This window comes from Pseudoliparis swirei, chromosome 22, assembly GCF_029220125.1.
Source record: "Pseudoliparis swirei isolate HS2019 ecotype Mariana Trench chromosome 22, NWPU_hadal_v1, whole genome shotgun sequence".
In the NCBI taxonomy this organism is placed as follows: domain Eukaryota; kingdom Metazoa; phylum Chordata; class Actinopteri; order Perciformes; family Liparidae; genus Pseudoliparis; species Pseudoliparis swirei.
In genome coordinates this window covers 3,397,061-3,420,844 of record NC_079409.1, presented here as the reverse complement: position 1 = coordinate 3,420,844, position 23,784 = coordinate 3,397,061, and the positions used below count along the sequence as shown (strand labels likewise).

Sequence of the window (23,784 nt, the reverse complement as noted above, 5' to 3'; positions counted from 1 at the left end):
GAAGTAGCCTTCTTCTTTGCAATCCACATACACACCATATGGAAATAAAACATGACAAATCTGTACATGTTTGTCCCTAGATTCCAATTAGTTTTCAGAATTATCCACTGAAATGATAGGCATCATCTGCTTGAATTCACACAGTAATAGGCCTACTTTGACTGACTGTACTTTTATACACATCTCTGTTGTAGTGAAGTTCACCCTGATACAGGAATCAATTAGCAATTGAACACACAGGCATATTAATTTGTTGTTACAAACATGCATCAATTCTAATATAAATCAGAAAACACAATAAAAGACTACAAAACCTCAATGACAACATTTTATTGATAAAATGACTGACATATTAATATAATCTTCCCTTCCCCTCCCCTCCCCACACTCTACAGCAGCCACCCAGTCCCAGGCGGCGCTGCCGTATCCATGTTGCAATGCCACTGCTGGCGTTGTATTGTGATGGCCACAGTGACATGAGGGTGGACTTCAGGCTCACCCGAGTCATTCAACGCCCTCATGGCTGTGCTGGGCACTGACTGACCACGGTTGGGGCCCCGAGATCTCCTGTCTAGTTTTTATTTTTGGCTTGCCAGCGCCACCTCCTATCGGGTGGTGGCCAGGGGCTCGACAGGCCCCGGGCTCAGTGCATGATGCCAGGGTCCTGAATAACAGCCCCATCTTCTATGAGCAGTCATCCCCTCCACCAGGATACTGTATCCTTGGGGATGGTGGCTACCCCTGCCTGTCCCAACCCATCTGCCTCATGACCCCCTTCAGGCAGCCTGTCCACCTCCAAGCTACAACTGCTGCCTGTCAAAGGCCAGGTGTGCTGTGTTGAGGAGAGGTCCTTCGGGATACTGAAGACGCGATGGCGGTCCATCTTCTTAAAGGCCCTGGAGGTGGATGTGAGGTGCCAGAGGTCATTGGAGCCAGATGCAGATGTCGGGAGGGCAGCAGAGGACCAGCACCAGCACCTCCAGGAAACGTCTCTGGGGCAGGAAACAGAAAGAGGATAGCCATTCAGTGCTCTGTCTCAGACCACGATTACATTTAAATTAATACATACACGACATTAAAAAAACACAACGATGATTGAAAGCTACAATTATTTCAAGAAGGACAAGCTTAGATAGCGATCGTAACGGTATTAATTATCGGGCGGCGTGTGTCATGTTAACCCGTTATTAAACTGAGCATATCCATTGTTAATCCATTATTATAATTGCTATTTCGATTGGTTAACAGAACAGCCGTTGTTTAACACTGTCCGATGACTGACATAGCTATCTGTCGTCGGACTTGCCGCTGGAGCAAGCGCCTGGAGCCGACCTGCCCCCGCTCGTCAAGCGAAAAGTGTCCGATAAAAGTGCACCTTCGTCGGACTGGCCGGGTGGTGGATTACCCAACTAGCTTATCATAACTGCCATGCAGATCCAATGGCATCTAATGCTACCTAGGTATGCTCACTAATGTGAGAATGGCAGGTTAGTAGTACATTGTAATACCAGTACAATGTGTAACTACCGCTGATACTTACATTTACGGTCTGTAGCTTCGTGGTCTACCGCTTGTGCTGTCCGCCATTGTTTTAGAAATAAAATGAGAAGCTGTTGAAAGGGCTCCTCCTCTTCCGCCACGTCGCCAAGATGGCGGCCGCTTAGTGCGAGTAGTGTCCATCGTTTTACACTACATTTTTTGCCCGTTTGCAGTGCACCATCCGGGTACTTTCAGTGCACTGAATTCTGCTGGTTTTTTCAGTGGCGCACTTCGAACACTGAAAGTCAGTGCTCGAAGTGCTCAAGTGCGCGGTAGTAGACACAGCCATGGAGTCATGCCAAACTGCTGTTATATTCTGGACCTCCGTTACTGCGCATGCTGTGAGCGCCCAGAAGTCAGAAGTCAATAAAGCTATTTGCTTGGCTGTATAGCACCGAGGTGTCCAGAGCCCAGGAGGATATGTGCACCCAACTCAGTTCACTACTGCACAAGGCTCACTATCGGGTACTCTTATGACCACATAACTACCACTTTGGAGACTGGCGAGGAGCTTGACCTCCTCCCTCTTGATCGACTCAAACAAGTCCGATGGCATGGATGCCTTGGAGGAGACCCTTTCGGGAAAGTGCGCCCCGTACTCTAAATGTGGATGATTCTTTACGATGCAATGCAGCCAGGATCAAGTGGTCATTCAACACCTTCAAGGCCCTTTCGTCTCGTATGGTTTCGGAACTGGGCACCTTGTATATCAAACTGTTTGGCCTCATATTCTAGGTCTTTAGTATATATTTTTTTATATGCAAAAAAAAGGTTGCTTTTTAAAGTTCTTGATCAGTGGTTAATAGGATTCTAAGTCGCTTTGGATAAAAGCGTCAGCTAAATGATGTAATGTAATCCACATTTGGCCCCGCCCCCTGAACAATACCAGAGACGCATCATGATTTTCTTTTTCAGTCTGGCCACGCAAATCCTAGACTTTTTTCTGTATAGAACACAGAGAGGGCTATTTGGTTATTATCTATTTCATTAATATTGTTATTTATTTCCTGACTTTCTTTCTGTGAAGATACCGGAAAGGGGAATTAACATTTGGTTATGTGTGGCTTTCAGGAAAACAATAAATGTTTACATTTAGGCACCCCTGCGATCGTCACATTTTTTCTGTTACAAACTGACCCCGGCCCCCAAGTGATGTGGCCCTCGCGGGAAAAAGTTTGGGGACCCCCCTCTTCTTGATCATATCGGGTACGGTAGAACGAGTTAAGAAGAGGCTTGAAGCTAGTGCGAAGAAGTTTAATATTGCATGGACAGAAGCAGTAGTGTAGTGTCACCGAGTTCTGCCGTGCACCCCCCCCCCCCCCTTTCCCTCCAGCGGGCCGAGCATCGCGGCGAGGGAAAGGGGGGGGGGGGGGGGTCTGTAGCGTTGTGATTCCTCTATATATCTGAAAAAAAAACGTTCTAATAACCGTAATTGAAGACGTACGGTTTGCGGTGGACAGTGACAAAGTATTTTAACTTGAGGTAGAAGGTACTACGCTTTAGAACTAAATACTTTGTATACTTAATTCACTTAGTATTCCTTCATTCCATTAAATGGGAACAAAGTCCGCGCTACACATCTCTCATCCCTAAGTGCTCCGACTTTATTCATCAGTTATATTGCTGCAAAGTCCCACCTAATAAAATACTATATGGTCTACCCCTCCCAGAGGATTCATTTTCCAATCATCCATTTTCATTTACAGCGCGGGGCCCCTGCGGCGGACTTGACTGCAGCGAACGAGCCTCGCAGCCAATACTACAAAGGTCAAAGGTCGAAGGAAACGGAGGCCGAGTGCAGAAGAAGTGTTTTTTTTCTTCTCGATGCGAGCGCATGAGAATAAGATGCGGGCGAGGGAGGAGGTGAGGTGAGGCCGGACGAGGCGAATCTTCAGTCCACAAAAAAAGAGCGGGGGAGGGAACAGGAAGGTCATCCCGCCATCGGGGAATCGACCCCAGCGTGGATCGATGAGCGGACAGGTGCAGGGAAGAAGAGCTCGGCGAGAGGCGGAATACAGAGCACCTGTGTGTTGGCTCGGACCATAAACCGAGAGGAGGGGATGGGGGGGGGGGGGGCACAATTCGTCGCACACACACATTTGGTAACTTGTGTCTTAGCTGAACAGCCCAAAAAAACAAACAAACGTGGTACGCGGTCCAAAATGAGACGGTCCATTAGCAGCCAAAAGCTGGCTCGGACTAAAGCAACTAGTGCGGAAGTATCCCATGTGGCATTAAAATGGACGAGAGGAAGTACATAACAGGTAAAAACAACAAGGTCCCTCGTGTCGGGTGGTCCGATACACGAGTTACGAGATCGGAGAAGAAAGAAAAAGGTCATTGAGAAACATCTCTAAGGGCGAAGAGACGTTGCTTTATGGCTTAAAACTTCTAAAAGTGTGCAGCTTTCCATTTTCTTTCTTGTATTTCTCGAAACTGCAAACGAGCGGCACGCAAAAAAACCCGCGATATTTATTTTTTCCTCGTTTTTCTCCGAGATAATATTGGACCATATGGCGCGAAAAAAACCAGAGTAATAAAACATGCAGGCTGGTCCGTGGCCTCTTATAGCTGCCACCCACAAAGCAGATTTAGTGCAATTCTACCACCACCACCACCATCACCATCATCATCATCATCATCATAGAATATATACAGCTTCTCCGAGGCGCTTCCTTACCCTTCTGTTCCTCACGGAGCGTAACAGGATTGTCTCGGCCGGAGGGCGAGCTGAAATATTACGAGCGATCACAATCTTCCCAACAGCTCGTCCTCGTGAGGAGTCCCTAACTTTGTTGACACTTCTGGAAAGATCTTCTCTTTCATTCCCCGAGATGGAGAAATCTCTCAAAGAGGATTTAAGGGGGAGGGGTTGAAAAACTGCAGTGCTTTTAGAAGAGATCGCCATCTTTTCTGACACAAAAAAAAGCATTACACAAAACCGAAAAAAAGGACAACATGAAAGTGTGTGAAAGAGGGATGAGATATAGGAAACGAGGGAGGTAATCTGTGGCAGAGTGTTCCTCAGAAGCACTTGGGAGATCTGTCGCCTTGGCAGTCGAAAAGGGCCCAATTTACAGAAGAGAGGATTACCACGCCAGATTATCTCTGCAGAGTCATCAGGGCTGCCCTCATGAAGAGCATCATTACCCACTGAGAGAGGAAGAAGAAGGAGAGGAAGAAGAAGAGGAAGAAGGAGAAGAAGAAGAGGAAGGAGTAGAAGAAGAAGGAGAGGAAGAAGAAGAGGAAGAAGAAGGAGAGGAAGAAGAAGAAGAGGAAGATGAAGTAAAAGAAGAAGGAGAGGAAGAAGAGTAAGAAGGAGAAGAAGAGGAAGAAGTAGAAGAAGAAGGAGAGGAAGAAGAAGGAGTGGAAGAAGGAGAAGAAGCGGAAGGAGAAGAGGAAGGTGAAGGAGTGGAAGAAGAAGAAGGAGAGGAAGAAGAGAAAGAAGAAGAAGGAGAAGAAGGAGTAGAAGAAGAAGGAGAGGAAGAAGAAGAGGAAGGAGAAGGAGTGGAAGAAGGAGAAGAAGAAGGAGAGGAAGAAGGAGAAGAAGAGGAAGGAGAAGAGGAAGGTGAAGGAGTGGAAGAAGAAGGAGAGGAAGAAGAAGAAGAGGAAGGAGTAGAAGAAGAAGGAGAGGAAGAAGAAGAGGAAGAAGAAGGAGAAGAAGAGGAAGGAGTAGAAGAAGAAGGAGAGGAAGAAGAAGAGGAAGAAGAAGGAGTGGAAGAAGGAGAAGAGGAAGGTGAAGGAGTGGAAGAAGAAGAAGGCGAGGAAGAAGAAGAAGAGGAAGGAGTAGAAGAAGAAGGAGAGGAAGAAGAAGTGGAAGAAGAGGAAGAAGGAGAAGGAGTGGAAGAAGGAGAAGAAGAAGGAGAAGAAGAAGGAGAGGAAGAAGAAGAGGAAGAAGAAGGAGAGAAAGAAGGAGAAGAAGAGGAAGGAGTAGAAGAAGAAGGAGAGGAATAAGAAGAGGAAGAAGAAGGAGAAGAAGAAGGAGAGGAAGAGGAAGAAGGAGTGGAAGAAGGAGAAGAAGAGGAAGGAGGGTAACCTGGAGGGCACGCGAATAACTAATGAGGAGGTTCTTCTTTTTCAGTGGGAGTGATGAGGACCGTGGGAGATTCCACCGCTTCAGCCTCAGCCGCCAGGTGGGCTCCGGGTCGAGGCCTCACACCCCCGGGGTGTGTGTGTGTGTGTGTGTGTGTGTGTGTGTGTGTGTGTGTGTGTGTGTGTGTGGGGTAACATATCCGATCCTCACACACGTTCTTCGGCCTTCTGCGGAGCGCCAGGTGAATAAATCTCGGAGCTTTTAAAGAGCGGTGATTAAATGTTTCACTGCGTCCGTCTGCCTCTGGAGCGCGAAGCGGTCAGAGAGCAAGTTGGGTTTTTTCACCATTTGTTTAATGACCGGCTGTATTGTTTATTATTTATATTATTGTGTTATCACATATCGCCGTTGTTATTAAAAGCCTAATCCCGACAGCCCTCCGTATCTCGGCTTTCCCACAGAAAGGTTAGCCGGAGGTTCCCATCCGTCGGCGGGGACGCGATGCAGAATGTCAAGATAATAATGTGGAGAGAATGTCACGATAATATCTGAGCCCGGAAAACACGTCGGCTCCGTTGAGCCATCAGCCCCGAACGAGTGACTTTTTTGTTTAGACGCTGTATTAACCTTCAGAGGGAAACTAGGGGGTAATTGATTTATTGATTGAAATTGAGGTGAATTCCGGATTAATCCCTCCGGGAGATTAGATCTTCCCAGAGGCGGAGAGAAAACAATAAAAGCAATTATGAGGAATTAGAGCACAAACACAGCGAGCGCATCATCAACAGTCTCAGCTGCAGAGTCACGAGCTTCTGGGCTCTCTTAGAAGCGTGTTTTTATGACTTTTTGTTTTAAAAAATACAAAAAAATGATGTAATGGAAAATAAATCACATTCGAAGCAGCACTTTGCAAAAGATATGGATGTTTTCTACTTTTTTTCTTTGCTTTTAGAGAAATAAAGGAGCGTCAGGAGCCTTTTCTTTTCTTCTTTCCCGGTCCAATAGTTTCTAAATGAAAGGAGCAAAACATTTGTTATACTATAGCAACGTTGCGATGGCCGCGGATCAACGGCTGAGCCTCGAATGGGAATTTAGCGTTATTATATTTATCATAATCGGCATTTATAAAAATATATTGAAAAAAACACAGTTTTCCAATCAATTTGTACATAACGCACATAGTCGCGAGTTGGGATTGTTTTTATTTATTTGTATTTTGTATTTTTGTATTTTTAATTTGTATTTATTATAAGACAAAAGACATAACACCTAGAGGACGACAAAACAGTGGACTAAACATCATAAAGTCAGAGTATTTATTTTAAAAAAGTGTGAGTGCGTGTGCATGTGTACATGTGTGCATGTATGTGTGACCTTTTTATTTTTATTTAAAGAAACAAAATACATAGATGAAGGCAGAGGAACAAAAGTACGTTTGCACTTTAGCAACTTTGCGATGGCCGCGATCAACGGCTGATCCTCGAATGGGAATTCATCGTTATTATAATTATCATCATAATAAATCTGGAGTTCGCCACCATCTTGAATGTTTTTTTGGGGGACGGTCTGGGGGGAATGGAGGGGGGGAGGGGGGGGGAGAGAACATGGTGCTGATTAGCAGCAGAGAAGGTGTTGATGACCCATAAACTCGTTTTTTCATCCTCCCCCTTGTAAAGCCCTCCGTCCTTCATGCCCTCCACATACCTGTTTACACACACACACACACACACACACACACACACACACATACACACGCACACACACGTACACGCACGCACACTCCAACACTCAGGCGTCCTTGCAGCCTAATTAGGCTGTCAGGAGAGGAGTTGGGGTGTGTGTGTGTGTGGGGGGGGATGACACATCCTCCCCCCCCCCCTCCCCATCCTCAACCGGTGAAGTGACACCAATTAATGAGGCATGTCATGTGACCACCCTTCCTCCACCCGCTTCCCTCCACCTCGGGCTGACGGGCACCCTGACGCATCGACGCAGACGGCTTCTCCAGGCTGTTGTGGGGGAAACAAGCGACACAATAACATCAATAAATAAATAAATAAAAGAGTCGCTGCAGGAAGAGAAGTGGCATCAGTGTGATGCTGTGGATGAAATATATTGCATGTATTTTGATATGTAGCTATATACTTGTTGTACTACCTTTATTGGGGCAGACAGGCTCTGAGACCAGCGACACACACACACACACACACGCACACACACACGCGCGCACACGGATGAGGAACGACATCCTGTTTTCTTTTTGCTTCTTCTTCCTGTGCGTGTTGTGTTCACAGATCACATGTCAAGCAAATCCAAAGTGCAGCGATGTGTGCTTGCTGCAGACGAGGTTCTCCACGAGGCGCTCGGTCTTGTCCTCCGTCTCACAAACAAACACTCTGTTCGTGTCAATAATGAAGAAAACACGACGTCACTTCTGCCGCAGATATATATATATATATATATATATATATATATATATATATATATACGTAAACATGGCTCTCATGAACTAAATCTAAATGTACTTTTTCTTCCCCTGAGAGGGTTCCTCAAAGCGCTCTCAGTCGTCGGGGTCGATGTGACGGATGTTTTGACTGGCATCATATTACATAATCATGTTGTGACAGCCTTTGGGCAGCTATAGGCTTTAAATATATATGTGTATATATATATATATATATATATATATATATATAAGTGCCTACAGGTTTTTCCGGCGCTTCCAGGAATCAATTATCTGGCCCGTATGTTTTTCAGTCATAAATACACGTCTGCAGATTGGGGGTCACGTTGAAGCCCATAAACCTCCATGGAAACCTCCATTGATGCATAATCCACTTCTCTGACGTCAAAACATCCTTTCAGTCTCTTTTAAACATTAAGAATAGAGATATGTAGATATGAACTTCCAGAGCCACCTTCCAAGATGGCGGCTGGTATCCCTTTAAATGTATGTATGGGTATGGAAACTTTGACTTTGTATCTCATTATCATGACTTTGTATCTCATAATTATGACTTTGTATCTCATTATCATGACTTTGTATCTCATAATTATGACTTTGTATCTCATTATCATGACTTTGTATCTCATTATCATGACTTTGTATCTCATAATTATGACTTTGTATCTCATTATCATGACTTTGTATCTCATTATCATGACTTTGTATCTCATAATTATGACTTTGTATCTCATTATCATGACTTTGTATCTCATAATTATGACTTTGTATCTCATTATCATGACTTTGTATCTCATAATTATGACTTTGTATCTCATTATCATGACTTTGTATCTCATAATTATGACTTTGTATCTCATTATCATGACTTTGTATCTCATAATTATGACTTTGTATCTCATTATCATGACTTTGTATCTCATAATTATGACTTTGTATCTCATTATCATGACTTTGTATCTCATTATCATGACTTTGTATCTCATAATTATGACTTTGTATCTCATTATCATGACTTTGTATCTCATAATCAGCGCACCATCAAGACACCGGCGCCGATCATGGCGCCATCTAGGAAAAAGGGTGGATGAAAGATGACAGCATAACATGAGGGAAGAGAGGCGAGAAAAGAAAGCCACCCCGACTATGCCCCTAGAGGGGTACAGTGTGGGAGCAGGAGAAACAAAAACAACATTGCACATAAGCACATACATCTTAGACATGACTTGCAACGAGAAGGAAGGGGAGGAGGTAATCCAAAGACTGGGCGATAGCCCGTCATTGGGGCAGAAGGTAACCAGCACCGACAAGCAGCCAGCCGGTCCTTCGCCGTCACGGCGCGGACGCAGACCCGTCCTGTCACCCTGGGGGCAAAGCAGGCGGCGTGGGATGGGGGAGGGGTAGTGAGTGCATTTCAGTTTGTTGAAGTTCGTGTGTGAGTGGCCGGTGTATCGTCCTCCCCCAGTCCACAACAGACAAAGTTCTCAGTCCACAAGATGGTCGTTGCCATGGAGATGGCCTTGAAGGGTCCTGGGGAGAAAACAACCACAGGTGTCTGTGGATAGGGGGAAGGGAATGAGAGAGTCTCGCTTCAGTGATCTTCGGGGGAGTTGTTGTTCCAGTCACGGCCTTGGCCAAGGCCAAGGCCCGTCCTGGTAGAGGAGCAGCAGATAAGATTGGGATTGTTTGGTCTTCCAGTAGCTGCAATTCAATTGTGCGCACCCACTATTCCTCCAATTTCCTCCCGTTTGCCAATAGGATTTCAAATCGATCCAATTTCATTTGCAGAGCCGTCAGCTTCTCCACGATGTTGTCATTCTGACGGTTTAATGCCAAAGTCTGAGTGCCAACAACTCTGCCCAACGTCAATCATGTCGGGCAGCCTTAGGGGGCTTTTAACGGCTGTCACCGTTTCCTTAATTTTCCGATAAGCCAGGGCAGCGCCAAATCCAAACAGCAGAAATCCTGTAATCAAAGTTCCGAATAGGTAGATGTCTTCTACGTCCTCCACGGAGAGTGGTGCTAGGCACAAGACCCGCCACTTCCCCCACGCGTCCATCGTGTATCCAGCAACATTCGTCCCAGCAGGACAGGCAGGTTCCCCCGAACCCGAGCTTCTCGTCGAGAAGATGGTGTCAATTGCGTTTAAGGACCAGTTGATTACGTCCATGGTTTTTAGTTCGAAGAGCGATGCGTAGAGAGTCTCTCAAGTATAGAGACAGACAAGACATGACGAGAGAAGCCAAGCAGGGAAGGGAAGGTCATGGGGAGGAGAGGGGGAGAAAATTGCGACCGCCTTCGTCGAGAGCCAAATCCACTCTGTATCTCATTATCATGACTTTGTATCTCATAATTATGACTTTGTATCTCATTATCATGACTTTGTATCTCATAATTATGACTTTGTATCTCATTATCATGACTTTGTATCTCATTCTTATGACTTTGTATCTCATAATAATTTCATAATTTTGTTATAATAACAGATCATTTTAATCTTGTTTTTGTTGCTTTTACTGATACAAATGGGCTTCTATACCTATTTATTACACATTATGATAAAAATCGAAACACAGCTAGACACTAATAAATAGCAAACTTTATGGAGCTGTTGTACTTAACTTTTGAACGTTTATTAAACCAGCGGAGACGACAGTGATAAACCTTTACATTTTATCATCCTATTTCATTTTGCTTTTTTAAAGTCTCCCTCTCTCCCTTTTTTGCTGGTGAAAGGGATATTTAATATCTGACCTTTATTTGAACACGAATATTATCTCTTCACTGGAGCTCAGATCAACGAAACACCACATAACATAGAGGACTGGAGAGAATGCAGCATCAACACATGAATCCTGGACTTCTATACAACCAGAGGAGTCGACCCCTGGTGGTCAGTCGAGAGAATGCAGCGTGAACACATGAATCATAGACTTATATACACCCAGAGGAGTCGCCCCCTGGTGGTCAGGATAGAGAATGCAGCTTTAACACATGAAGTATATACTTCTATACACCCAGAGGAGTCGCCCCCTATTGGTCAGTAGAGAGAATGCAGCTTTAACATATGAATCATGGACTTCTATACAACCAGAGAGGTCACCCCCTATTGGTCAGTAGAGAGAATGCAGCTTTAACAAATGAAGCATAGACTTCTATACAACCAGAGGAGTCACCCCCTGGTGGACAATAGAAAGAAAATATTAAGACACTTCAGACCCAGAGGTCACCTCTTGGTCAGATACCTAATTTCTGCCCGTCGGGTCCTAAAAAGCTTTGACAAACAAAAGCCCGGGCAGCGGCATGTTCCGCCCACTACTCTCACCGTGGTACCACCCAGTAGGAAGTAATTATATTTGCCGAACAGAACAGTGTTTCTCCACAGAAACACTTATTGGCCGGTGCATAGACCCATAAAACAGCACAGACCGCTATGAGCCGCTGTACATCTCACTGAACCCAACACTTATGGCCTTCTTATAGCAAATGTTTCAGCTCCCCTTAAAAAAGGACAGTTTTAGGCACATCTGTGAATTAGCTTTGGAACCGTGCTTATTTATTTTACTTATTAACCATATGAAGTGTTTCAATTCAAAGTTGTACACGTCAAGAAAACACTGAAGCCGCAGACGACTCTTTTTACTACCGACTTCTGTGGCGCTTCAAACCAAAGGGAACCAACCGCCCACCATCAATAGTTCATATTTCTGCAGTTATATTTCCCTTGCTGAGAGTTAGACTAGAAGATCGATATCACTCTCTCATCTGGTAAATAAAAAAACAGGCTGAACAAGGACAGCTAATAATTACAGGAGGTAAATATAAACTTAAAAAGGTATCAAAAGATGGGGTTTAATCTCATGGAAATTATATATATATTAGCTTTGATGAAATATCCATTTTAGAGCACCGTGGTGGTTTTAATAAGACGTAGTTGGCTGGGAGATAAAAGAGGAAATCAAAGGTGTGCGGTTGTCTTCAAAGGGGAATAACATCCTTGGACTATATAAAAAGTACAAGAAAACATATTTTGTGAATACTACACGATGCAAAATTATGATTCACTTCACACAGCGACACTGCCCATACGCACATCGGCGCTCCGAGAAAACACGGGAGCTTTACCACCGCGACCTTCGACCTTCATAAATCACAATAACGCCACCGTCGGCAGTGAAGAGGCAGTAAAATACGTCAGAGATCTGCCGCATGACTCCGATTTCCAGATCACATAAACAATGTCGCCAGCTGTCTGCAGATGCAATAAAGCGAGGAGGCAGAATTTAACCCATTTGCTGTTCTTTAACTGACTTTTAAAGATGATTTCGAACAAGCAAGACCCGTCGACGTTGGAGAATACACACGAAATGGGATTGGGTGGGAACGGAGAGGAGCGCTCATAAAGCCAACACAGATCTATTTTGCATGTTTGTAATTATTCACGCTGGTCGTACTGTAAGTTGTGGGAAGAAAGATCGCGTTCCAGCAGCTGCCTCGCTGTGGGAAGTAAGTTGGGGCGTGTGTTTATCACAACAGACTGCGGATATCTATGTTTTCACACGGCGTACAGACGGTGGGCAGAGAGAGAATGCCTCCCTCGTCCAGTCCTCTCTCTCCTGTATCTCCACCGTCAAATCATGGCCCGCAGCCGGAGACCCAGGTGTAACTATCGCCCTCGTGTAATAACCTCCCCGGGCATAACGGCGAGCTGCAGAGCGGGCGCCAATGTGCCGTTTGACAATCGAACGTTACCTCGTGAGAAGGAAAGGAAAAGGGAAGAGGAAGGAGGGGAGGAGAGACACAGGCGTAACACTGAACAGCTGAATATGTAACTGTTGATTTAATTGAAACAAATTTCTTCTGCAAAAAATGCATGAAACAAAAACGAGCGCAGCAGTACGTGCAGCACGTCACGCTGCATTGAGCCCATTTTTGTAATATTAAAATACAATCGAGTGACTCAGTGTGATGTGAAAGCGTTGAGCCAAAACCACTGATATAAAAAAAAATGCTACTCTGCAAATCTGTGCAGCTTTTAACCTCCTTTTGCCTCACTAAGCGCTGATGATGCATTCAGGTCACGTCTGAAAATGGGGAACATGTGGTATTGTTACGACTACGAAGCACGATCACCTTGTTTCTACAGGACTGGCCCCACATGCTGGCCATCGGACCGGACCAACTGAAATGTTCAAACGTCGGCACTCTACGAAACCCTCTGGTGTTTTGTACGTCCTTTAAAATAAGGTGAGATAATCCTTTATTAGGTCCGAAGCGTGATTAATTACGCTTTTAAAAAAACTACTACTACAGATCATGCTATGGGACGTAGTTAGCACGCAGTTAGCATGTAGTTAGCACATAATTAAAACGTAGTAAGAACTTAGTTAGCGCATAGTAAGCGTTGTTAGCAAGTAGTTATCACGTAGTCAGCACATAGTTAGCACATAGTTAGCGCTGTTAGTTTGTAGTTAGCACTATAGATTAGCACTTCGGTGTCACTTGAATAGCACATACTTATATTGTTTTTGCAGGGCTCTCAAGTTTTGAAGACGGGCGAGAGTGACATTTCCATCATCCCCCCCCCACCGAACGAAACTTTCGGATATCAGTCGCGCGCAATTCCAGGATGCTCTATTTTCATTGGTTGCTGGATTAAATCTTACCCAGATACAACAGATACGTTTTTTTTCTGATTGGCTATTGTGTAGCCCATTTCTTTTTTTTGATTGGCTGATAAGTGGCTCCTCGCAGCAGACCTCCAGGGGAGCGCTTGATTCCTCCACGGTGAGGGCAGCGCGGCTCATGTTTGCGCGCTGCGGCACATTAAAACATTAAATAGCCGAGAGTTTTTTCAGCGTGAGAAATACGATGTGTGGCGGGAGTGCGTGACTGTCACCCTCAATGCGTGACACTTGAGAGTCTTGTTTTTGTTTTGATTTCTTGAAGAATTATTCCCTTCTTCATTCTTCATCCGTCAACCATGTTGAGAGGCAACCGAAACGCCCCCCCCCCCATTCTCGGATATCGTACCTCCAAAGTTATTCTGAGCACATTTAAGAGGTCTGGTCCTGTTACAGGAGGTGTTGGAAAGCAGTTGTTGTTATTTACACACCCAGCAAACACAGCACGGCATTACCATTCGACTCGGCGAGGTGACTCCGCCTGACCCCTTTATCTGTGTGCTGCTCTGCACCGACTCCCGAGGGGAAGATCTGGCTCGTTAGCAGCTAAATGCTTCACTGTGTTCACCGGCATCTGTCTGCCAGTCCGTGCAGGTAATGTACAGTGGGGTTGGTTTTTTCCGAGGGAAGTCGCCGAGATACGTCGAATATATATTAAATATTAAAAAATGTCAAGGACTCAGAGACTCGAAGGTCTCGCAATTTGGTTATGAAGACTTGAGATTCAACTCTGTACACAGTTTCCGTTTTAATATAGTGTTGTTTCTCGTTTTTCTTACATTGAGCTGTAGTTAATGGTGCCTTTGCAGGCAATTTAGAAAATGTGTTTTTCGCCCCCCCCCCCGACAGTTCTTCCTGCCAAGTGTTAGGAACTAGGAGGCTGACGTAAACATTTTGTCTTCCCTTCCAGCTGCTCATATTTAAACTGTAAACTAAACATGTCAACTAACAATACGGTTGAGTCTCACAGCTCTCACCAACCTGCATACAAGACCGGCATTGAGATATTACGCTCCACAGAAGATGGTGGAGACCAAACCACAGCTAAAAGAAGTCAATGCTAGACACGCGTCCAATAGAACATTCCACATACCGTCTATAGAGATGGAGAGTGAAGCATAAATATCCTGCGCTCTGGAGCGGCCATGTTGGGAATGTTTAGCACGACAGCGTGATGTTCATTTAGTAAATGATGGTCGTTTTAGAGTCAAATGGACCATAAAGTAGGCTTTAGGGCGGGGCTACCTTCTGATTGACAGGTCTCTCCCGCGGTGTAGTTTGGTCTGGGAGTTGTCGTGCTGGTCTTGTTTTTTGGTACGACTGATGTAGCGTCTTATTGCCCCCCCCCCCCCCCTCCCCTCCGTCGGTCAAACGCAAAACATGCTTTTCCACAAATAGTATTTCTCATTCTGCGGAGAGTCTCGGGGACGCCGGTAGAGCCGCCTGACATACGTACATTTTAAATCTTTTCATCTCAGCCGGTCCAATATCCTTTCAAATCCCATTACCCCCCCCCCCCCCCACTCCCCCTTCCGTGAAAGACATCATGGACTTTACATACAGACAGGTTTCATTTCAGTCCGCCTGTCCGCCCCCGCCGCCTCACGTTGAATCCACACCCCGCCCACCCCCCGTAATATCGTGCGGAGGCCCCCGGCGCGGCGTCTCATAACACGGCACTTCCTGGCGAGTCATAATTCAATAAAGCTGACACGCCGCAGCCGGCCCGGTCACTCAATCTCCTCCCTGCCCGTTCTCCTCATTGGCAGATAAGGGACAGTGATTGCACTCTGTCACTTATATTCCCCCTCGCTCCGGGGGGAAGAGGGATGGGGGGGGGGGGGCTAACTGTAGCCGCCTGCCGCTTGATCAAATCAGCCCTCCCTCAATATCACCCCCCCCCCCCCCCCACACACACACACACACACACAGACACACCTCCCCCTTGACTTCTCTGTGCCTGCTGGCATTTGAAATGTGAATCTGTCGCGCTGCAGTTGACAAAAGTGAGACGGCAGCACGGATGTCAAAATGGTGGCCTTTTCCGAGACGGCGACATCTTTGTTTTCACGGTTTCCCTCCGGAGCTTTTGCCTGGAGCGGAAGATAAGTCCAAACCGCTTTTTTCGCGGGGATTGGGGGGGGGGGGGGGTGGACCGGGTCGCTCCGGGTCGGTCTCAGCACCCCACACACTGACCAGACCTCCACCAGTCGTTTCACCGTTTAACCTTTGCCCCACAGAGACCCAGCGGGGCAAGAAGCCAAGCTCTGGGTCAGCTAATGAGCCGGTGTGTGTGTGTGTGTGTGTGTGTGTGTGTGTGTGTGTGTGTGCACAGCTGGGAGTTTGTGGATGTGGTAAAGAGGTGGGATGACGGAGGGGTCAGAGAGGGTCATATCCAGAGTTGTTGTGTGTCTGTCTGTGTGTGTGTGTGTGTGTGTGTTCTTGTACTTCTACTTTTGTGAAGTCCAGTGTGGTAGAGTGGGAGTATTTTTTATGAAACTGGGAATAGTTTCATAAAAAGTTAGATGTCACTTCCATAATTGTGTCGTTGTTCCTATTATTACACGAGGCGATCTATAGAAACACATCAGCACGTCGCAAAAAAAGAAGCCAAATGGGGCGAGAAGCCACCAACTGTCCAAAAGAATGATGTATGAATGCTGTTGTGAAGCAAAGAAAACAACTTGTTCAGAAAAAAAGTTACAAACATGCATCTCTCCGGTCTCTCTTTCCTCATCGGTTATTTTTATGTACGTAGAACGAACTGTACCCAGCATGCAAGGCGTAACATTGAACAGGGGTCCCCTTTTTGTACTAAACAGTGTTTACACAACATTATACATATTTAAATGAGCCCGAGCTCAACACTGCGCTTCCTTGGGTCCTCAAGCGGGATATAGACGGACGGATGGACACACACACACACACACACACACACTCACACACAGAGTTAGATGACCGTTCAGGGAATGCATTATGTCATCGGGGGTCAAGTATAGAGGTCACCGTGGACATTAGAGTGCAGGACAGGTTACTCTGGGAGGGAAACACATCTTGCTGAGTTACTTGTGTGTGTGTGTGAGTTCTATGCACATCTAGATATTTGTCTGTGTGTGCGTGTGAGTTATGTGCACAGTGCACGTCTATATATGTGTGTGTGTGTGTGTGTGTGTGTGTGTATGTGTGTGTGTGTGTGTATGTGTGTGTGTGTGTGTGTGTGTGTGTGTGTGTGCGCCCTGAAGAGCGGCTGAGACAAGATAACGACTCGCTGGCCTTGGAAAGAGAATCACGTACGATCGTTTTCACCTCTGCGGAGCTCTTTTAAAAAAAATTTATTTTTTATTTTCTTACCCGGCAGCAGAGGAACACCCGACCTCTCTGAACGGACAGCGGCGCGTGACCCGGCGAGGGACCGCGATATGATTTCCGCGATATGATTTCCGTGTTCAAAGACGGAGTAGCGTGTCATCCAGGAGGGCCGGAATGCCTTCAGAGGCCTCATTCAAGCCCGCGTGTTCAATAAACGGTCGAACGTTAAACACGCGCGTGACCACGGACCCTCAGAGCTCCTGATCGGCTCTCCGGTCGCGTAGAATATGTGAGGCGAGGAAGTGGCACGCGGTGAATTCCATTACGGGCTTCCGACTGACCTTTCCCCGGCTTCTGTGTGGAGAAATGAGAATCCGTCTCCGCTTCCAGCTCCTTCTGCGGAGCTGCAGATGTCCAACGAGCCGGCGGCCACCTGCTCGCCATCGATCTGCGTTGGCTCACAGGTGAACAGAGGTTTGGTCTTTCGGTGCCCAGAAGAACATCAGAACTACGATGACAGAGTGAAAGACATGTTTCATAAGCACGCACTGCACAGAGGACCTGGCCGCCATCTTGTTGTTCTTCAACCACAGACGACAGCACGGCGACTCCCAGACCGAACGACACCTGGTGGAGACCTGTCAGTCAGAAGGTAGCCCCCCCCATGAACCATCATTTAATAATGTAATAAATTAACATCATGCTATATTGAAGAAGACTTGCAACTAGAGATTCAGACATTAATTCATGTTTACAATCTTGTATAACATCAGGAGAATACGTCCTCTTCTTACTCAGAAGGCGGCGCAGGTTCTGATCCAGGCTCTGGTCATTTCACGCCTCGACTACTGCAACTCCCTCCTGGCTGGTCTACCTGCTAAGGCCATCCGACCCCTGCAGCTCATCCAGAATGCAGCAGCTCGACTGGTCTTCAGCCTCCCGAAATTCACCCACACCACTCCGCTCCTCCGCTCTCTCCACTGGTTACCGGTGGCTGCTCGCATCCGCTTCAAAACACTGGTCCTGGCGTACCGTGCTCTGGCGGATCGGGCCCGTCTACATCCGGGATATGGTCACACCGCTCCGCTCGGCAACAGCCAATCGACTTGTGCCTCCTGCACCTCGAGCTAATCCTCGATCAATCCAGACTGTTTGCTGTCCTGGCTCCTCAGTGGTGGAACGAGCTCCCCACTGACATCAGGACAGCAGAAAGTCTCTACATCTTCCGTCGGAGACTGAAAACACACCTTTTCCGACTATATCTGGATTAAAACACAGATTAGCACTTCAGTGGCACTTAGATAGCACTTACTTATGGTACTTTTGTAGTTCGACTATGTTGAGGAAATGTTACTTCCTGTATTCTTGTTGTTCTTAGTTTGTACTCTAGGTTGAAATGCACTTATTGTAAGTCGCTTTGGATAAAAGCGTCTGCTAAATGACATGTAATGTAATGTAATGTATAGATAGATAGATATATACTTTATTAATCCCCAAGGGGAAATTTGTCGTGACAGTAGCAGCACCAATAAACCAAACACACAAGAATAAAAAAACTAAACACAAAATATAAGAAACAGGGATGAAAGATATAGAAGTATACAAAGTAAAATAAAAGTAAAATACAAAACAAAAAAAATATATATGTACATATACAACACACATGCATACACAACACACAACACCAATGACAAATCAAATCAAATACAAAAATATTAAATATAGACAGTGTGCAAAAAGCAAAGTGTGTTTATAGACTTCTATACAACCGGAGGAGTCACCCCCTGGTGGTCATTAGATATAATGCAGCTTTAACACATGAGTAGACTTCTATACAACCAGAGGAGTCACCCCCTGGTGGTCATTAGATATAATGCAGCTTTAACACATGAGTAGACTTCTATACAACCAGAAGAGTCACCCCCTGGTGGTCAGAAGAGAGAATACATTACATTGCATGTCATTTAGCTGATGCTTTTAGCCAAAGCGACTTACAATCCTGTTACATTCATGCAGGCAGCTACAGGGAGCAGTTCAGGGTTAAGTGTCTTGCTCAAGGACACATCGACTAGGGCGGGGATTGAACCTCCAACCCCCTGATTGCAAGACAGACCTGCTACCCACTGACCCATAATAGCTTTAATACATGAAGTGTAGACTTATATACAGCCAGAGGAGTCACCCCATGGTGGTCAGTCGAGAGAATGCCGCTACCTTTGTCCTTCAGAACATTATTGTCAATGCGGTCTCGTTGTATGGGGCGGTCCCTTGCAGGAAACCGGGCTGCAGGGAGAACATCTCATATCAGGGTTCATTAAGCTTTGTGCTTAATTTCCTTGGGCTCCTGATTTCCCATGTTGCACAAAAATATCTGTAACACCTCTCAAAGAACGTGTGAACTTTCAGCTTAAGTACAGAAGCTGCAGAGAGCAAGAGGGGCGGTGATGATCAGACAGCGACAGACGACGAGACTGTTACTCCAAACACTTCTCTTTATGGAGAGATGTTGATGTGCGGGTGGAGGACATGCTGTTTGTGTCCCTAATAGGATTTATGCATTTGTGTATGATTGCTCAACATTAAATTCAAGGTCTGAGTTCCAACAATCCGCTGAGCGTCATTGACAGAATCAGAAAGCATCATTTCTGTGAAAAATGTATCATGAAATGGAACCAATGACAATTACGGAAATCATGGATTCATTTGATGTCTCCATGACTGTAAGAGCTCGTAAGAAAAAAGTCACTCTGTCAACATTGATTAAATCATTTAATTAAAAAGTAAATAGATAAAAAAAGATTCGATATTACAGAATAAATTTAATGAATGATAAAAAGAATCCCCCCCCCCCCCCCCCCGCCATCTTTCAGGAATAAAAAATGCTATTTCAATTGTGTGAATAATCTGATGTGGATTTTCTAAATAAAAGCACTCTAAGACGTCATACATGCGCTCTATTCCCTCTTTTTTCAGATTAGTTTCCAACTAATTTGTACTATTATTTTAAAGAAAATAAGAAAATAGTGAAATATGTTTTTTAAATATTGCGGCTTTTCCTAAAAAATATATAGATGTTGTTTATATACCATATCTCCCAAGTGCGTAGTGCCGCTAATATTGAACAAAATGGAGCGGATGACATAATATATTAATTAATTAATAATAATTGATGATTTAAAGTGCATTATTTGTGTGTAGCTGCAAAGGCAGGATGAAACCAGCCTGGCGTGCCACCATATGGTCTGAATAGAAACCCAATAAGAACCAGCTGGGAGCAGTCAGCTCACTTTTTTTTTTCTTTTTCTACAAACTCTCCAAAACTTGTGAACGCACGATACGAGAGCTTTTTGAATTTAAAACAAGGTACGATTCAGTGGCCTATTTGCTGCGTTTTAATGTATTCAGAAACACATTTTGGGTGCATAATTCAAGAAAAGTCTGACAGAAATCCTTCCAGAACAAGCCCCTGTTGTTCTTCCTGTGTGAGAATTAGAGTCAAAAACCCAATTACTGCGCTCCAGTGGGATGCCCAGTGGTGGCATGGGAGAAGTTGTAAGGTCAAACTAACATGGTAAAGAAATCATACTCTACGATGTTGTTATTACTACCATCAGACAGGTGGGCGGAAAAGAAAACCCCCAGGAAAATATGGCCGAGTTTATCCTCTCACGTTCACTCAGATGTTGTATTTTTGATTCCGATCACACGACTTTCCTCAGCGTATTGATTTTAAAATACATCGTTCTGAAAGTCTGTTTGTAACCCACGACGATGCCCTTCGGCAGTAACAACGTTTTTTATGCTTCGTTCTCCTCTTCTTGCAAGTCCGGTGTATAATCGATGTTTACAAATTACATGAAAGCAGCAAAACCAACGGGTTGAAAGCTTAAGTCTTATTGTTCCCGTCATGAACCGGAGTTTTTGTGTCTTGTTTTGCATCTTATTTTGAAATCCCTGTCTCTCGTGTCATCTGTTTCCCTGCATTTCCTGTCTCTGTGATTGTCCTGATTGTTTCCTCCTGTGTGATTGCTAGCCCCGCCCTCATTGTGTCCACCTGTGTCTCGTTCCCCAGTGTCCAATCACATGCAGCTTCCCTGTGTATTTAAACTCTGTTTGTCTCATTTGGGTCCAATCTCTCTCTGACCACTACATCCTGACACTTCCTCCACGTGGAGCTCTTGATGGTCTCAACTGCCACATCCTGCTTCGTCCATTCACACAGGAAGTGGTCATCAGCTGTCTTCATATGTCAGGAGCTTTTTCAATGGACAACAACAAACACTGAGTTAACTTCCTCTCTGATAAGAGTTTAATGAGTAATTACAAGAAATGAGACTACTGAGACAGAAAAAGAGAACATAAACCACCAAAGGGGAATAAAAAAACGCCATGGGAGCAACAACTTCTTCCCCGTGACTCGGAAAATGTTATTAATTTCCCGACACTAACTGCTGAAAACGGTAAATCAGTCATCGGGAAAGTTGTGTAACGGCCGATCGACGTCGGGCCCGAACTTCAGCGACCCGCGCATTTAATTGTTCTGGCCCCTTTCGGTGAAATCTCACTTCAACCCATACCGCCCACCCCCGGTCGACTCTCAGCTCCCAGATGTGGGAGTGAATCACATCTTCCCATCCCTCAACCGGCCCTCCTCAAACATTACCGTCTTCAAAGGGGATGTGAGACCGTGGGCTCATATTTAATTAAGCAGTGCGGGAAAACTAAAGCTCGACACGAGTTTTAATCTTTGTTTTTTGTATTGAACAAACGGCTCTGTATCATCCTCGGCTGACTCAGAGGTGCAGAGAGAACCTGCTGGAGAACCCCCCGTCCCCCGGGACATTGCGTAACCTAGGTAACGAACGGGGGAAGCCATGTACATTTCGGAACGGGAGGATAACAAAGAAAACGACAATCCTCAAAGGGTTGTTTGTCATGGTGGGTCTGTCATGTTTGTGTTTTTTAGAATCAGAATCCTTTTTGAAAAGGATCCGAAAGCCGAGTCGAAGAACAATTAGATTGCCGATAATGATGTGACCCAAGTTTGAGTTTTTTGGATTAAAGGTGCTGAAGGTACCGAAGGTTCTAAAAGTGCTAAAGATGCTAAAGATGCTGAAGGTGATAAAGATACTGAAGGTGCAAAATATGCTGATAATGCAAAATATGCTGATAATGCTAAAGATGCTGAAGGTGCTAAAGATGCTAAAATATACTAAAGGTGCTAAAGATGCTAAAGGTGTTAAATGTGCTGAAAGTGCTAAAGATGCTCAATGTTTTAAAGGTGCTGAAAGTGCTAAAGGTGCTGAAAGTGCTAAAGATGCTAAAGGTGTTAAAGGTGCTGAAAGTGCTAAAGATGCTAACGGTGTTAAATGTTTTAAAGGTGCTGAAAGTGCTAAAGATGCTCAATGTTTTAAAGGTGCTGAAAGTGCTAAAGATGCTAAAGGTGCTGAAAGTGCTAAAGATGCTAAAGATGCTCAATGTTTTAAAGGTGCTGAAAGTGCTAAAGATGCTAAAGGTGTTAAAGGTTTTAAAGGTGCTGAAAGTGCTAAAGATGCTCAATGTTTTAAAGGTGCTGAAAGTGCTAAAGATGCTAAAGGTGCTGAAAGTGCTAAAGATGCTAAAGGTGTTAAAGGTGCTGAAAGTGCTAAAGATGCTAAAGGTGTAAAATGTTTTAAAGGTGCTGAAAGTGCTAAAGTTACCAGGCGTGTACTGGGCCTCTGGTTATGGGATGTGGCGACTCTGCTGCGGGGGTCTCCGCTGAAGAGACAACAAAGCTTCGTATTCTGATACCTTCGCGTGTACCGAGCAGTAAAAAAAACCCACAATGCCGTTGCTTTTTTTGTTTGTTCTAAACCTGAAATAAAAAAGCGAGCTAAATGCTCTCACATGTCACCGGATTGAATTATGATGGTTTTTCCTCGAGAATAAGTGGTTGCCTTTGGTAACAAAACACATTAAACCGCCACAACTCAAGGTCATATTTGGTCTATTTGCGTGATGAATACTTTGTTTTGGTTCGACATTATTCTATGAATACCATTGTCTCCAACGCGGCAAAAACATCCCTTTGGCAACAACCGTCACTGATTTACTGGAGCGGCTGAAACTGTGAAATGCATTAAAGGTGTGGTGTGTTTATGCTACATGGAAGCGGTGACCTTTCCCACCCACAGGCTGCAATGTGGAAGCTGCTGAGGCACTGGAGGGGCTGTGTGCTGTTTATGGGAGGAAATGGGATGATACAGTTGGCGGGATGAGTGCAGCAATGTATGGAGGAAAGTAGGTGAGCTTGTTTTGCGGGGAGGGAGGGGGGGAGGGGGGTGGTCAATTGAATTGCATGAGCGAGAAAATAGACGATGTCGGGGTCACCTTTTATTTCAGAAGTCTTTCCCTGCACTTTAAAGTCTGTGGCACAATAAAGTATTTCCTTCTTATAAAATGACTATTTATTTTGTCTTTTTGGAACCATTTCTCTTTCTTATTGTTATTTTTTTTTTTAGCATTTGGCACAATTTTAGAAAATGAAAACAAGACTGCATTAAAAGTATTTACTTGGCTACAATAGCTCGAGACTATTAGGTAATCGATGATTTGTCTCCCTGAAAGGGAAAGGATACGGGCCGTAACATCACTCTCTGTGTGTTAAAGATTCAAGCTTTTGGGCTACATTTCAGCTTTAAAAAAAAACCATTTCTATATTGCTCTAAGAGGTTTTTTATTTATTATGTTACCTTCCCTGGATAGTTGGTTCACAA

General features: G+C 44.9%; 1 long non-coding RNA gene across 1 annotated transcript; it reads right to left on the bottom strand.

Moving 5' to 3' along the window:
• Nucleotides 1-310: 310 nt before the first annotated feature.
• LOC130213137 (uncharacterized) lies at nt 311-1,820 on the bottom strand. Its single transcript, XR_008835454.1, has 2 exons — nt 1,541-1,820; nt 311-992 (listed from the first exon to the last, which is right to left on the bottom strand). It is a non-coding gene; the product is annotated as an uncharacterized LOC130213137 (long non-coding RNA).
• Between the last annotated feature and the right edge of the window lie 21,964 nt (nt 1,821-23,784).